The sequence below is a fragment of the Ranitomeya imitator genome, chromosome 1 (assembly GCF_032444005.1).
Source record: "Ranitomeya imitator isolate aRanImi1 chromosome 1, aRanImi1.pri, whole genome shotgun sequence".
NCBI lineage: Eukaryota > Metazoa > Chordata > Amphibia > Anura > Dendrobatidae > Ranitomeya > Ranitomeya imitator.
Genome location: NC_091282.1, coordinates 626,140,396 through 626,157,665, shown reverse-complemented (window position 1 = coordinate 626,157,665; position 17,270 = coordinate 626,140,396). Strand labels below are relative to the sequence as shown.

Genomic DNA, 17,270 nt, shown 5'->3' with positions numbered 1-17,270 from the left:
CCCAAACCTAACCCTAATCCCAAGCGTAACCCTAATGCCAACCCTAACCCTAATACCAACCCTAATCCAAACCCTAACCCTAATCCCAGCTCTAACCCTAACTTTAGCTGCAACCCTAGCCCTAACTTTAGCCCCAACCCTAACCCTAAGGCTACTTTCACACTTGCGTCGTTTGGCATTCCGTCGCAATCCGTCATTTTGGACAAGAAACGAATCCTGCAAATGTGCCCGCAGGATGCTTTTTTTGCCCATAGACTTGCCGACGGATCGTGACGGATGGCCACACGTCGCGTCCGTCGTGCACTGGATCAGTTGTGTTTTGGTGGACCGTCAGCACAAAAAAACGTTCAATGTAACGTTTTTTTTGTACGTCGCATCCGCCATTTCTGACCGCGCATGCGTGGACGTAACTCCGCCCCCTCCTCCCCAGGACATAGATTGGGCAGCGGATGCGTTGAAAAACTACAGCTGCTGCCCACGTTGTGCACAATTTTCACAACGTGCGTCGGTATGTCGGGCCGACGCATTGCGACGGCCCCGTACCGACGTAAGTGTGAAAGAAACCTAACCCTAAATTTAGCCCCAACCCTAACCCTAAATTTAGCCCCAACCCTAACCCTAAATTTAGCCCCAACCCTAACCCTAAATTTAGCCCCAACCCTAACCCTAAATTGAGCCCCAACCCTAAATTTAGCCCTAACCCTAACCCTATCCCTAACCCTACCCCTAATTTTAGCCCCAACTGCTGTTCTCCTGCCGGCCGGCAGATGGAGACAGATGGCGGGCGCACTGCGCATGCGCCCGCCATTTTCTTCTGCCGGCGGCCAGGAGGAGCAGCAAGAGGATCCAGGGACACAGGTGAGTATTGTAGGGTCCCCGAATCCTCCTATTTCTCTGTCCTCTGATGTGCGATCACATCAGAGGACATAGAATTACACTTTACTTTTTTTTTTTTGCGGTCGCCGGTAAACAGTTAATTACCGGCGATCGCAAAACAGGGGTCGGTAAAACTGACCCCGATCATGCTCTTTGGGGTCTCGGCTACCCCCGGCAGCCGAGACCCCAAAGATTCTCGCGGGGCCGGCCGGCGGACTGCGCATGCGCCCGGCATTTTGAAGATGGCGGCGCCCACCGGGAGACACGAGGAGCACCGGGGGAGCTAGGTGAGTATTGGGGGGCCACCTGGGACCCCTTTTCTCTGTCCTCCGATGTGCGATCACATCGGAGGACAGAGAAATTAAAAAGAGATCGCGTTTTTTGTTTTTTTTTGCGATCGCCGGCAAACGGTTAATTACCGGCGATCGCAAATGCGGGGTGGGTTAAAAACCCCCCGAATCATGTTCTCTTTGGTCTCGGCTACCCTCGGCAGCCGAGACCCTGGAGAAAATCGGCCTCTGGGGGGTGCTATTCACTTTTTCCACAGCTAACGGCGCTGTGGTTTAAGTATCCTTAGCGGCCGCCGTTAAAAGGCGTATCGACGGTCGCTAAGGGGTTAAAAATGGACAAAATCCAGCAATACCCCTCCATCCCTCCCCTAGTGGTGCCCAGGCCCCCTACTAGTTTTGTTTTCTAGTGGAAAGGCTTCATGTCTGTACAAGCAGCACTATATCTGTACACCCTGTTATTGCTGTACGGCCTTGTACCGCTGCAGCCAGTCACTTGTCCCAACATTGATCTCTGCAGTAGCCACTGACAATCGTAGTAACATCTTGTCCACGTCTGAGAGAGAAGCAAATGCCGATGTTAGTCACGGCTATCAGCACTTATCCTTTTGGGGGGTCCTCTCCAGCGCCGATTGCCCCTTGTGACGGTAATTTTGGCTACCCCTAGGTTGTCACTGTCATGTTTACATCACCCAGAGGGACTAAAAAATAAAGGGAAAAATAATAATAAACGTTTAATGTATATTCACAAAGTGGGAACATACATAAGACTCCACGGTAATAAATAGTGGGCTGCCGTCGGGGGACCACTGCACTGGTCGTCATAGTAACCGCGCTGCTTTCCGGCACCGCTGCACAGTACGTCTCTCCTGCCCTGACTGGCGAGGAGGACCGCAGCGTGCCGGTGTCCTGGTAACAGCCAATCACGTCAGCTCTCTCATTGGCTGGAGGAGTGGGCGCTGGTCGTGGCCGTGTGACGTCACGTCCTGTTTACCGTCACCGGAGGTAGAGGACGGCAGGTACTGTAGGAGGTGAGGAGGGAATGGCGGCGGCCGCTGTGGCCCCGGGCGGTGCGGAGTGCAGGAGCGCGGCCCCTCCGTGTACTGTGTGTGCAGGGGAACCGGTCACCACCTCCCGCCGCCCATCACTGCACAGGGCCGCTGTACGGGGCGGGGGCGGACACAGGGCCACTCATCCAGCTGACGGAGCCACACAAAGGACAACAAGCGCACGTGTGTCTCCCGCGGAGAATAAGAGTGGGGGGATGACAGGCTGCACACAACGACGGCTCTGTATAGTGTGTGTATATATATGTGTGTACGCAGGGACCTCTACATACTCACTATCCACACTCTAGCTCTATGCACACTATACCGTATATACACACACTATATATAATACCGTATATACACACGCTATATATAATACCGTATATACACACGCTATATATAATACCGTATATACACACACTATATATAATACCGTATATACACACACTATATATAATACCGTATATACACACACTATATATAATACCGTATATACACACACTATATATAATACCGTATATACACACACACTATATATAATACCGTATATACACACACTATATATAATACCGTATATACACACACTATATATAATACCGTATATACACACACTATATATAATACCGTATATACACACACACTATATATAATACCGTATATACACACACTATATATGCACACTATATAATACCGTATATACACACACTATATATAATACCGTATATACACACACTATATATGCACACTATATATAATACCGTATATACACACACTATATATAATACCGTATATACACACACTATATATGCACACTATATATAATACCGTATATACACACACTATATATAATACCGTGTATACACACACACACTATATATAATACCGTATATACACACACTATATATGCACACTATATATAATACCGTATATACACACACTATATATAATACCGTATATACACACACTATATATGCACACTATATATAATACCGTATATACACACACTATATATAATACCGTATATACACACACACTATATATAATACCGTATATACACACACTATATATGCACACTATATATAATACCGTATATACACACTATATATAATACCGTATATACACACTATATATAATACCGTATATACACACACACTATATATAATACCGTATATACACACACTATATAATACCGTATATACACACACACTATATATAATACCGTATATACACACACTATATATGCACACTATATATAATACCATATATACACACACTATTCACACTATATATAATACCGTGTATACACACACTATATATAATACCGTGTATACACACACTATATGCACACTATATATAATACCGTATATACACACACACTATATGCACACACTATATAATACCGTATATACACACTATATATGCACACTATATATAATGCCGTATATACACACACACTATATGCACACTATATATAATACCGTATATACACACACTATATATGCACACTATATATAATACCGTATATACACACTATATATGCACACTATATATAATACCATATATACACACACTATATGCACACTATATATAATACCGTATATACACACACTATATATAATACCGTATATACACACAATATGCACACTATATATAATACCGTATATACACACACTATATGCACACTATATATAATACCATATATACACACACTATATATGCACACTATATATAATACCGTATATACACACACTATATATAATACCGTATATAAACACACTATATGCACACTATATATAATACCGTATATACACACTATATATGCACACTATATATAATACCGTATATACACACACTATATGCACACTATATATAATACTGTATATACACACACTATATGCACACTATATATAATACCGTATATACACACACACTATATGCACACTATATATAATACCGTATATACACACACTATATACAATACCGTATATACACACACACTATATGCACACTATATATAATACCGTATATACACACACTATATGCACACTATATATAATACCGTATATACACACACACTATATGCACACTATATATAATACCGTATATACACACACTATATGCACACTATATATAATACCGTATATACACACACTATATACAATACCGTATATACACGCACACTATATATAATACCGTATATACACACACTATATATGCACACTATATATAATACCGTATATACACACACACTATATGCACACTATATATAATACCGTATATACACACACTATATGCACACTATATATAATACCGTATATATGCACACTATATATAATACCGTATATATGCACACTATATATAATACCGTATATACACACACTATATGCACACTATATATAATACCGTATATATGCACACTATATATAATACCGTATATACACACACTATATGCACACTATATATAATACCGTATATATGCACACTATATATAATACCGTATATACACACACACTATATGCACACTATATATAATACCGTATATACACACACACTATATGCACACTATATATAATACCGTATATACACACACTATATGCACACTATATATAATACCGTATACACACACTATATAATACCGTATATACACACACTATATATGCACACTATATATAATGCCGTATATACACACAAACTATATGCACACTATATATAATACCGTATATACACACACTATATATGCACACTATATATAATACCGTATATACACACACTATATATGCACACTATATATAATACCGTATATACACACACTATATGCACACTATATATAATACTGTATATACACACACTATATGCACACTATATATAATACCGTATATATGCACACTATATATACCGTATATATGCACACTATATATAATACCGTATATACGCACACACTATATGCACACTATATATAATACCGTATATATGCACACTATATATAATACCGTATATACACACACACTATATGCACACTATATATAATACCGTATATACACACACACTATATGCACACTATATATAATACCGTATATACACACTATATACAATACCGAATATACACACACACTATATGCACACTATATATAATACCGTATATACACACACTATGCACACTATATATAATACCGTATATACACACACACTATATGCACACTATATATAATACCGTATATACACACACACTATATGCACACTATATATAATACCGTATATACACACACTATATGCACACTATATATAATACCGTATATATGCACACTATATATAATACCGTATATATGCACACTATATATAATACCGTATATACACACACTATATATGCACACTATATATAATACCGTATATACACACTATATATGCACACTATATATAATACCGTATATACACACACAATATGCACACTATATATAATACCGTATATACACACACTATATGCACACTATATATAATACCGTATATACACACACTATATGCACACTATATATAATACCGTATATACACACACTATATGCACACTATATATAATACCGTATATACACACACTATATGCACACTATATATAATACCATATATACACACACTATATATGCACACTATATATAATACCGTATATACACACACTATATATGCACACTATATATAATACCGTATATACACACACTATATGCACACTATATATAATACTGTATATACACACTATATGCACACTATATATAATACCATATATGCACACACTATATATGCACACTATATATAATACCGTATATACACACACTATATGCACACTATATATAATACCGTATATACAAACACTATATGCACACTATATATAATACCGTATATACACACTATATGCACACTATATATAATACCGTATATACACACACTATATATGCACACTATATATAATACCGTATATACACACACTATATATGCACACTATATATAATACCGTATATACACACACACTATATATAATACCGTGTATACACACACACTATATATAATACCGTATATACACACACTATATATGCACACTACATATACCATATATACACACACTATATATGCACACTATATATAATACCGTATATACACACACTATATATGCACACTATATATAATACCGTATATACACACACTATGCACACTATATATAATACCGTATATACACACACACTATATATAATACCGTGTATACACACACACTATATATAATACCGTATATACACACACTATATATGCACACTATATATAATACCGTATATACACACACTATATGCACACTATATATAATACCGTATATACACACACTATGCAAACTATATAATACCATATATACACACACTATATATGCACACTATATATAATACCGTATATACACACACTATATATGCACACTATATATAATGCCGTCTATACACACACTATATGCACACTATATATAATACCATATATACACACACTATATATGCACACTATATATAATACCGTATATACACACACTATATATGCACACTATATATAATACCGTATATGCACACTATATATAATACCATATATACACACACTATATATGCACACTATATATAATACCGTATATATACACACTATATATGCACACTATATATAATACCGTATATACACACACTATATGCACACTATATATAATACCATATATACACACACTATATATGCACACTATATATAATACCGTATATATACACACTATATATGCACACTATATATAATACCGTATATACACACACTATATGCACACTATATATAATACCGTATATACACACACTATATGCACACTATATAATACCGTATATATGCACACTATATATAATACCGTATATATGCACTATATATAATACCGTATATACGCACACACTATATGCACACTATATATAATACCGTATATATGCACACTATATATAATACCGTATATATACACACACTATGTGCACACTATATATAATACCGTATATACACACACACTATATGCACACTATATATAATACCGTATATACACACACACTATATATAATACCGTATATACACACACTATATGCACACTATATATAATACCGTATATACACACACTATATGCACACTATATATAATACCGTATATACACACACTATATGCACACTATATATAATACCGTATATATGCACGGAATGGAATAAATGGTGCTATATAAATAAATAATAATATATAATACCGTATATATGCACACTAGATATAATACCGTATATACACACACACTATATGCACACTATAATACCGTATATATGCACACTATATATAATACCGTATATACACACACACACACTATATGCACACTATATATAATACCGTATATACACACACTATATATGCACTATATAATACTGTATATACACACACTATATGCACACTATATATAATACCATATATACACACACTATATGCACACTATATATAATACCGTATATATGCACACTATATATAATACCGTATATATGCACACTATATATAATACCGTATATATGCACACTATATATAATACCGTATATACGCACACTATATATAATACCGTATATACGCACACTATATATAATACCGTATATACACACACTATATACACACTATATATAATACCGTATATATGCACACTATATATAATACCGTATATACACACTATATGCACACTATATATAATACCGTATATATGCACACTATATATAATACCGTATATACACACACACACTATATGCACACTATATATAATACCGTATATACACACACTCTATATGCACACTATATATAATACCGTATATACACACACTATATGCACACTATATATAATACCGTATATACACACACTATATGCACACTATATATAATACCGTATATACACACACTATATGCACACTATATATAATACCGTATATACACACACTATATGCACACTATATATAATACCGTATATACACACACTATATGCACACTATATATAATACCGTATATACACACACTATATGCACACTATATATAATACCATATATACACACACTATATATGCACACTATGTATAATACCGTATATACACGCACTATATATGCACACTATATATAATACCGTATATACACACACTATATGCACACTATATAGAATACTGTATATACACACTATATGCACACTATATATAATACCATATATACACACACTATATATGCACACTATATATAATACCGTATATACACACTATATATGCACACTATATATAATACCGTATATACACACACTATATGCACACTATATATAATACCGTATATACAAACACTATATGCACACTATATATAATACCGTATATACACACACTATATGCACACTATATATAATACCGTATATACACACACTATATATGCACACTATATATAATACCGTATATACACACACTATATATGCACACTATATATAATACCGTATATACACACACACTATATATAATACCGTGTATACTCACACACTATATATAATACCGTATATACACACACTATATATGCACACTACATATAATACCATATATACACACACTATATATGCACACTATATATAATACCGTATATACACACACTATATATGCACACTATATATAATACCGTATATACACACACTATGCACACTATATATAATACCGTATATACACACACACTATATATAATACCGTGTATACACACACTATATGCACACTATATATAATACCGTATATACACACACTATATGCACACTATATATAATACCATATACACACACACTATATATGCACACTATATATAATACCGTATATACACACACACTATATATAATACCGTGTATACACACACTATATGCACACTATATATAATACCGTATATACACACACTATGCAAACTATATAATACCATATATACACACACTATATATGCACACTATATATAATACCGTATATACACACACTATATATGCACACTATATATAATGCCGTCTATACACACACTATATGCACACTATATATAATACCATATATACACACACTATATATGCACACTATATATAATACCGTATATACACACACTATATATGCACACTATATATAATACCGTATATACACACTATATGCACACTATATATAATACCATATACACACACACTATATATGCACACTATATATAATACCGTATATATACACACTATATATAATACCGTATATACACACACTATATGCACACTATATATAATACCATATATACACACACTATATATGCACACTATATATAATACCGTATATATACACACACTATATGCACACTATATATAATACCGTATATATGCACACTATATATAATACCGTATATACACACTATATGCACACTATATATAATACCGTATATATGCACACTATATATAATACCGTATATACACACACACTATATGCACACTATATATAATACCGTATATACACACACACTATATGCACACTATATATAATACCGTATATACACACACTATATGCACACTATATATAATACCGTATATACACACTATATATGCACACTATATATAATACCGTATATACACACACTATATATAATACCGTATATAAACACACTATATGCACACTATATATAATACCGTATATACACACTATATATGCACACTATATATAATACCGTATATACACACACTATATGCACACTATATATAATACTGTATATACACACACTATATGCACACTATATATAATACCGTATATACACACACACTATATGCACACTATATATAATACCGTATATACACACACTATATGCACACTATATATAATACCGTATATACACACACACTATATGCACACTATATATAATACCGTATATACACACACACTATATGCACACTATATATAATACCGTATATACACACACTATATACAATACCGTATATACACGCACACTATATATAATACCGTATATACACACACTATATATGCACACTATATATAATACCGTATATACACACACACTATATGCACACTATATATAATACCGTATATACACACACTATATGCACACTATATATAATACCGTATATATGCACACTATATATAATACCGTATATATGCACACTATATATAATACCGTATATACACACACTATATGCACACTATATATAATACCGTATATATGCACACTATATATAATACCGTATATACACACACTATATGCACACTATATATAATACCGTATATATGCACACTATATATAATACCGTATATACACACACACTATATGCACACTATATATAATACCGTATATACACACACTATATGCACACTATATATAATACCGTATATACACACACTATATGCACACTATATATAATACCGTATACACACACTATATAATACCGTATATACACACACTATATATGCACACTATATATAATGCCGTATATACACACACACTATATGCACACTATATATAATACCGTATATACACACACTATATATGCACACTATATATAATACCGTATATACACACACTATATATGCACACTATATATAATACCGTATATACACACACTATATGCACACTATATATAATACTGTATATACACACACTATATGCACACTATATATAATACCGTATATATGCACACTATATATACCGTATATATGCACACTATATATAATACCGTATATACGCACACACTATATGCACACTATATATAATACCGTATATATGCACACTATATATAATACCGTATATACACACACACTATATGCACACTATATATAATACCGTATATACACACACACTATATGCACACTATATATAATACCGTATATACACACTATATACAATACCGAATATACACACACACTATATGCACACTATATATAATACCGTATATACACACACTATGCACACTATATATAATACCGTATATACACACACACTATATGCACACTATATATAATACCGTATATACACACACACTATATGCACACTATATATAATACCGTATATACACACACTATATGCACACTATATATAATACCGTATATATGCACACTATATATAATACCGTATATATGCACACTATATATAATACCGTATATACACACACTATATATGCACACTATATATAATACCGTATATACACACTATATATGCACACTATATATAATACCGTATATACACACACAATATGCACACTATATATAATACCGTATATACACACACTATATGCACACTATATATAATACCGTATATACACACACTATATGCACACTATATATAATACCGTATATACACACACTATATGCACACTATATATAATACCGTATATACACACACTATATGCACACTATATATAATACCATATATACACACACTATATATGCACACTATATATAATACCGTATATACACACACTATATATGCACACTATATATAATACCGTATATACACACACTATATGCACACTATATATAATACTGTATATACACACTATATGCACACTATATATAATACCATATATACACACACTATATATGCACACTATATATAATACCGTATATACACACACTATATGCACACTATATATAATACCGTATATACAAACACTATATGCACACTATATATAATACCGTATATACACACTATATGCACACTATATATAATACCGTATATACACACACTATATATGCACACTATATATAATACCGTATATACACACACTATATATGCACACTATATATAATACCGTATATACACACACACTATATATAATACCGTGTATACACACACACTATGTATAATACCGTATATACACACACTATATATGCACACTACATATAATACCATATATACACACACTATATATGCACACTATATATAATACCGTATATACACACACTATATATGCACACTATATATAATACCGTATATACACACACTATGCACACTATATATAATACCGTATATACACACACACTATATATAATACCGTGTATACACACACTATATATAATACCGTATATACACACACTATATATGCACACTATATATAATACCGTATATACACACACTATATGCACACTATATATAATACCGTATATACACACACTATGCAAACTATATAATACCATATATACACACACTATATATGCACACTATATATAATACCGTATATACACACACTATATATGCACACTATATATAATGCCGTATATACACACACTATATGCACACTATATATAATACCATATATACACACACTATATATGCACACTATATATAATACCGTATATACACACACTATATATGCACACTATATATAATACCGTATATGCACACTATATATAATACCATATATACACACACTATATATGCACACTATATATAATACCGTATATATACACACTATATATGCACACTATATATAATACCGTATATACACACACTATATGCACACTATATATAATACCATATATACACACACTATATATGCACACTATATATAATACCGTATATATACACACTATATATGCACACTATATATAATACCGTATATACACACACTATATGCACACTATATATAATACCGTATATACACACACTATATGCACACTATATAATACCGTATATATGCACACTATATATAATACCGTATATATGCACTATATATAATACCGTATATACGCACACACTATATGCACACTATATATAATACCGTATATATGCACACTATATATAATACCGTATATATACACACACTATGTGCACACTATATATAATACCGTATATACACACACACTATATGCACACTATATATAATACCGTATATACACACACACTATATATAATACCGTATATACACACACTATATGCACACTATATATAATACCGTATATACACACACTATATGCACACTATATATAATACCGTATATACACACACTATATGCACACTATATATAATACCGTATATATGCACGGAATGGAATAAATGGTGCTATATAAATAAATAATAATATATAATACCGTATATATGCACACTAGATATAATACCGTATATACACACACACTATATGCACACTATAATACCGTATATATGCACACTATATATAATACCGTATATACACACACACACACTATATGCACACTATATATAATACCGTATATACACACACTATATATGCACTATATAATACTGTATATACACACACTATATGCACACTATATATAATACCATATATACACACACTATATGCACACTATATATAATACCGTATATATGCACACTATATATAATACCGTATATATGCACACTATATATAATACCGTATATATGCACACTATATATAATACCGTATATACGCACACTATATATAATACCGTATATACACACACTATATACACACTATATATAATACCGTATATATGCACGCTATATATAATACCGTATATACACACTATATGCACACTATATATAATACCGTATATATGCACACTATATATAATACCGTATATACACACACACACTATATGCACACTATATATAATACCGTATACACACACACTATATGCACACTATATATAATACCGTATATACACACACTATATGCACACTATATATAATACCGTATATACACACACTATATGCACACTATATATAATACCGTATATACACACACTATATGCACACTATATATAATACCGTATATACACACACTATATGCACACTATATATAATACCGTATATACACACACTATATGCACACTATATATAATACCGTATATACACACACTATATGCACACTATATATAATACCATATATACACACACTATATATGCACACTATGTATAATACCGTATATACACGCACTATATATGCACACTATATATAATACCGTATATACACACTATATGCACACTATATAGAATACTGTATATACACACTATATGCACACTATATATAATACCATATATACACACACTATATATGCACACTATATATAATACCGTATATACACACTATATATGCACACTATATATAATACCGTATATACACACACTATATGCACACTATATATAATACCGTATATACAAACACTATATGCACACTATATATAATACCGTATATACACACACTATATGCACACTATATGTAATACCGTATATACACACACTATATATGCACACTATATATAATACCGTATATACACACACTATATATGCACACTATATATAATACCGTATATACACACACACTATATATAATACCGTGTATACTCACACACTATATATAATACCGTATATACACACACTATATATGCACACTACATATAATACCATATATACACACACTATATATGCACACTATATATAATACCGTATATACACACACTATATATGCACACTACATATAATACCATATATACACACACTATATATGCACACTATATATAATACCGTATATACACACACTATATATGCACACTATATATAATACCGTATATACACACACTATGCACACTATATATAATACCGTATATACACACACACTATATATAATACCGTGTATACACACACACTATATATAATACCGTATATACACACACTATATATGCACACTATATATAATACCATATATACACACACTATATGCACACTATATATAATACCGTATATACACACACTATGCAAACTATATAATACCATATATACACACACTATATATGCACACTATATATAATACCGTATATACACACACTATATATGCACACTATATATAATGCCGTCTATACACACACTATATGCACACTATATATAATACCATATATACACACACTATATATGCACACTATATATAATACCGTATATACACACACTATATATGCACACTATATATAATACCGTATATACACACTATATGCACACTATATATAATACCATATACACACACACTATATATGCACACTATATATAATACCGTATATATACACACTATATATAATACCGTATATACACACACTATATGCACACTATATATAATACCATATATACACACACTATATATGCACACTATATATAATACCGTATATATACACACACTATATGCACACTATATATAATACCGTATATATGCACACTATATATAATACCGTATATACACACTATATGCACACTATATATAATACCGTATATATGCACACTATATATAATACCGTATATACACACACACTATATGCACACTATATATAATACCGTATATACACACACACTATATGCACACTATATATAATACCGTATATACACACACTATATGCACACTATATATAATACCGTATATACACACACTATATATGCACACTATATATAATACCGTATATACACACACTATATGCACGCTATATATAATACCGTATATATGCACACTATATATAATACCGTATATATGCACACTATATATAATACCGTATATAAACACACACTATATATAATACCGTATATACACACACACTATATGCACACTATATATAATACCGTATATACACACACTATATGCACACTATATATAATACCGTATATACACACACACTATATGCACACTATATATAATACCGTATATACACACACACTATATGCACACTATATATAATACCGTATATACACACACTATATGCACACTATATATAATACCGTATATACATACACTATATATAATACCGTATATACACACACACTATATATTCACACTATATAATACCGTATATGCACACACTATACACACTATATAATACCGTATATATACACACACTATATGCACACTATATATAATACCGTATATACACACACTATATATGCGCACACTATATATAATAACGTATATACACACACACTATATATACGCACACACTATATATACTCACACTTTATCAATACACACACTAGCTATGCGCACACTATATATAATACCGTATATACACACACTATATATACGCACACTATCAATACACACACTATATATGCGCACACTATATATAATACCGTACGGGGCGGGGGCGGGCTGTGGCCACTGATCCAGCTGACGGAGCCACACAAAGGACAACAAGCGCACATGTGTCTCCCGCGGAGAATAAGAGTGGGGTGATGACAGGCTGCACACAATGACGGCTCTGTATAGTGTGTATATATACAGGTCCTTCTAAAAAAATTAGCATATAGTGTTAAATTTCATTATTTACCATAATGTAATGATTACAATTAAACTTTCATATATTATAGATTCATTATCCACCAACTGAAATTTGTCAGGTCTTTTATTGTTTTAATACTGATGATTTTGGCATACAACTCCTGATAACCCAAAAAACCTGTCTCAATAAATTAGCATATTTCACCCATCCAATCAAATAAAAGTGTTTTTTAATAACAAACAAAAAAATCAACAAATAATAATGTTCAGTTATGCACTCAATACTTGGTCGGGAATCCTTTGGCAGAAATGACTGCTTCAATGCGGCGTGGCATGGAGGCAATCAGCCTGTGACACTGCTGAGATGTTATGGAGGCCCAGGATGCTTCAATAGCGGCCTTAAGCTCATCCAGAGTGTTGGGTCTTGCGTCTCTCAACTTTCTCTTCACAATATCCCACAGATTCTCTATGGGGTTCAGGTCAGGAGAGTTGGCAGGCCAATTGAGCACAGTAATACCATGGTCAGTAAACCATTTACCAGTGGTTTTGGCACTGTGAGCAGGTGCCAGGTCGTGCTGAAAAATGAAATCTTCCTCTCCATAAAGCATTTCAGCCGATGGAAGCATGAAGTGCTCCAAAATCTCCTGATAGCTAGCTGCATTGACCCTGCCCTTGATGAAACACAGTGGACCAACACCAGCAGCTGACATGGCACCCCACACCATCACTGACTGTGGGTACTTGACACTGGACTTCAGGCATTTTGGCATTTCCTTCTCCC

At 32.8% G+C, this 17,270-nt stretch overlaps 1 protein-coding gene across 1 annotated transcript in view; it reads left to right on the top strand.

The window, feature by feature from the left end:
- Positions 1-2,119: 2,119 nt before the first annotated feature.
- The window catches only part of LOC138637383 (zinc finger protein 585A-like), a 64,188-nt gene continuing 49,037 nt past the window's right edge, over positions 2,120-17,270 (top strand). The window contains exon 1 of the mRNA XM_069726045.1: positions 2,120-2,194. The gene's annotated coding sequence lies outside the window, so the exon portion shown is untranslated. The remainder of the gene's footprint in view (positions 2,195-17,270) is intronic.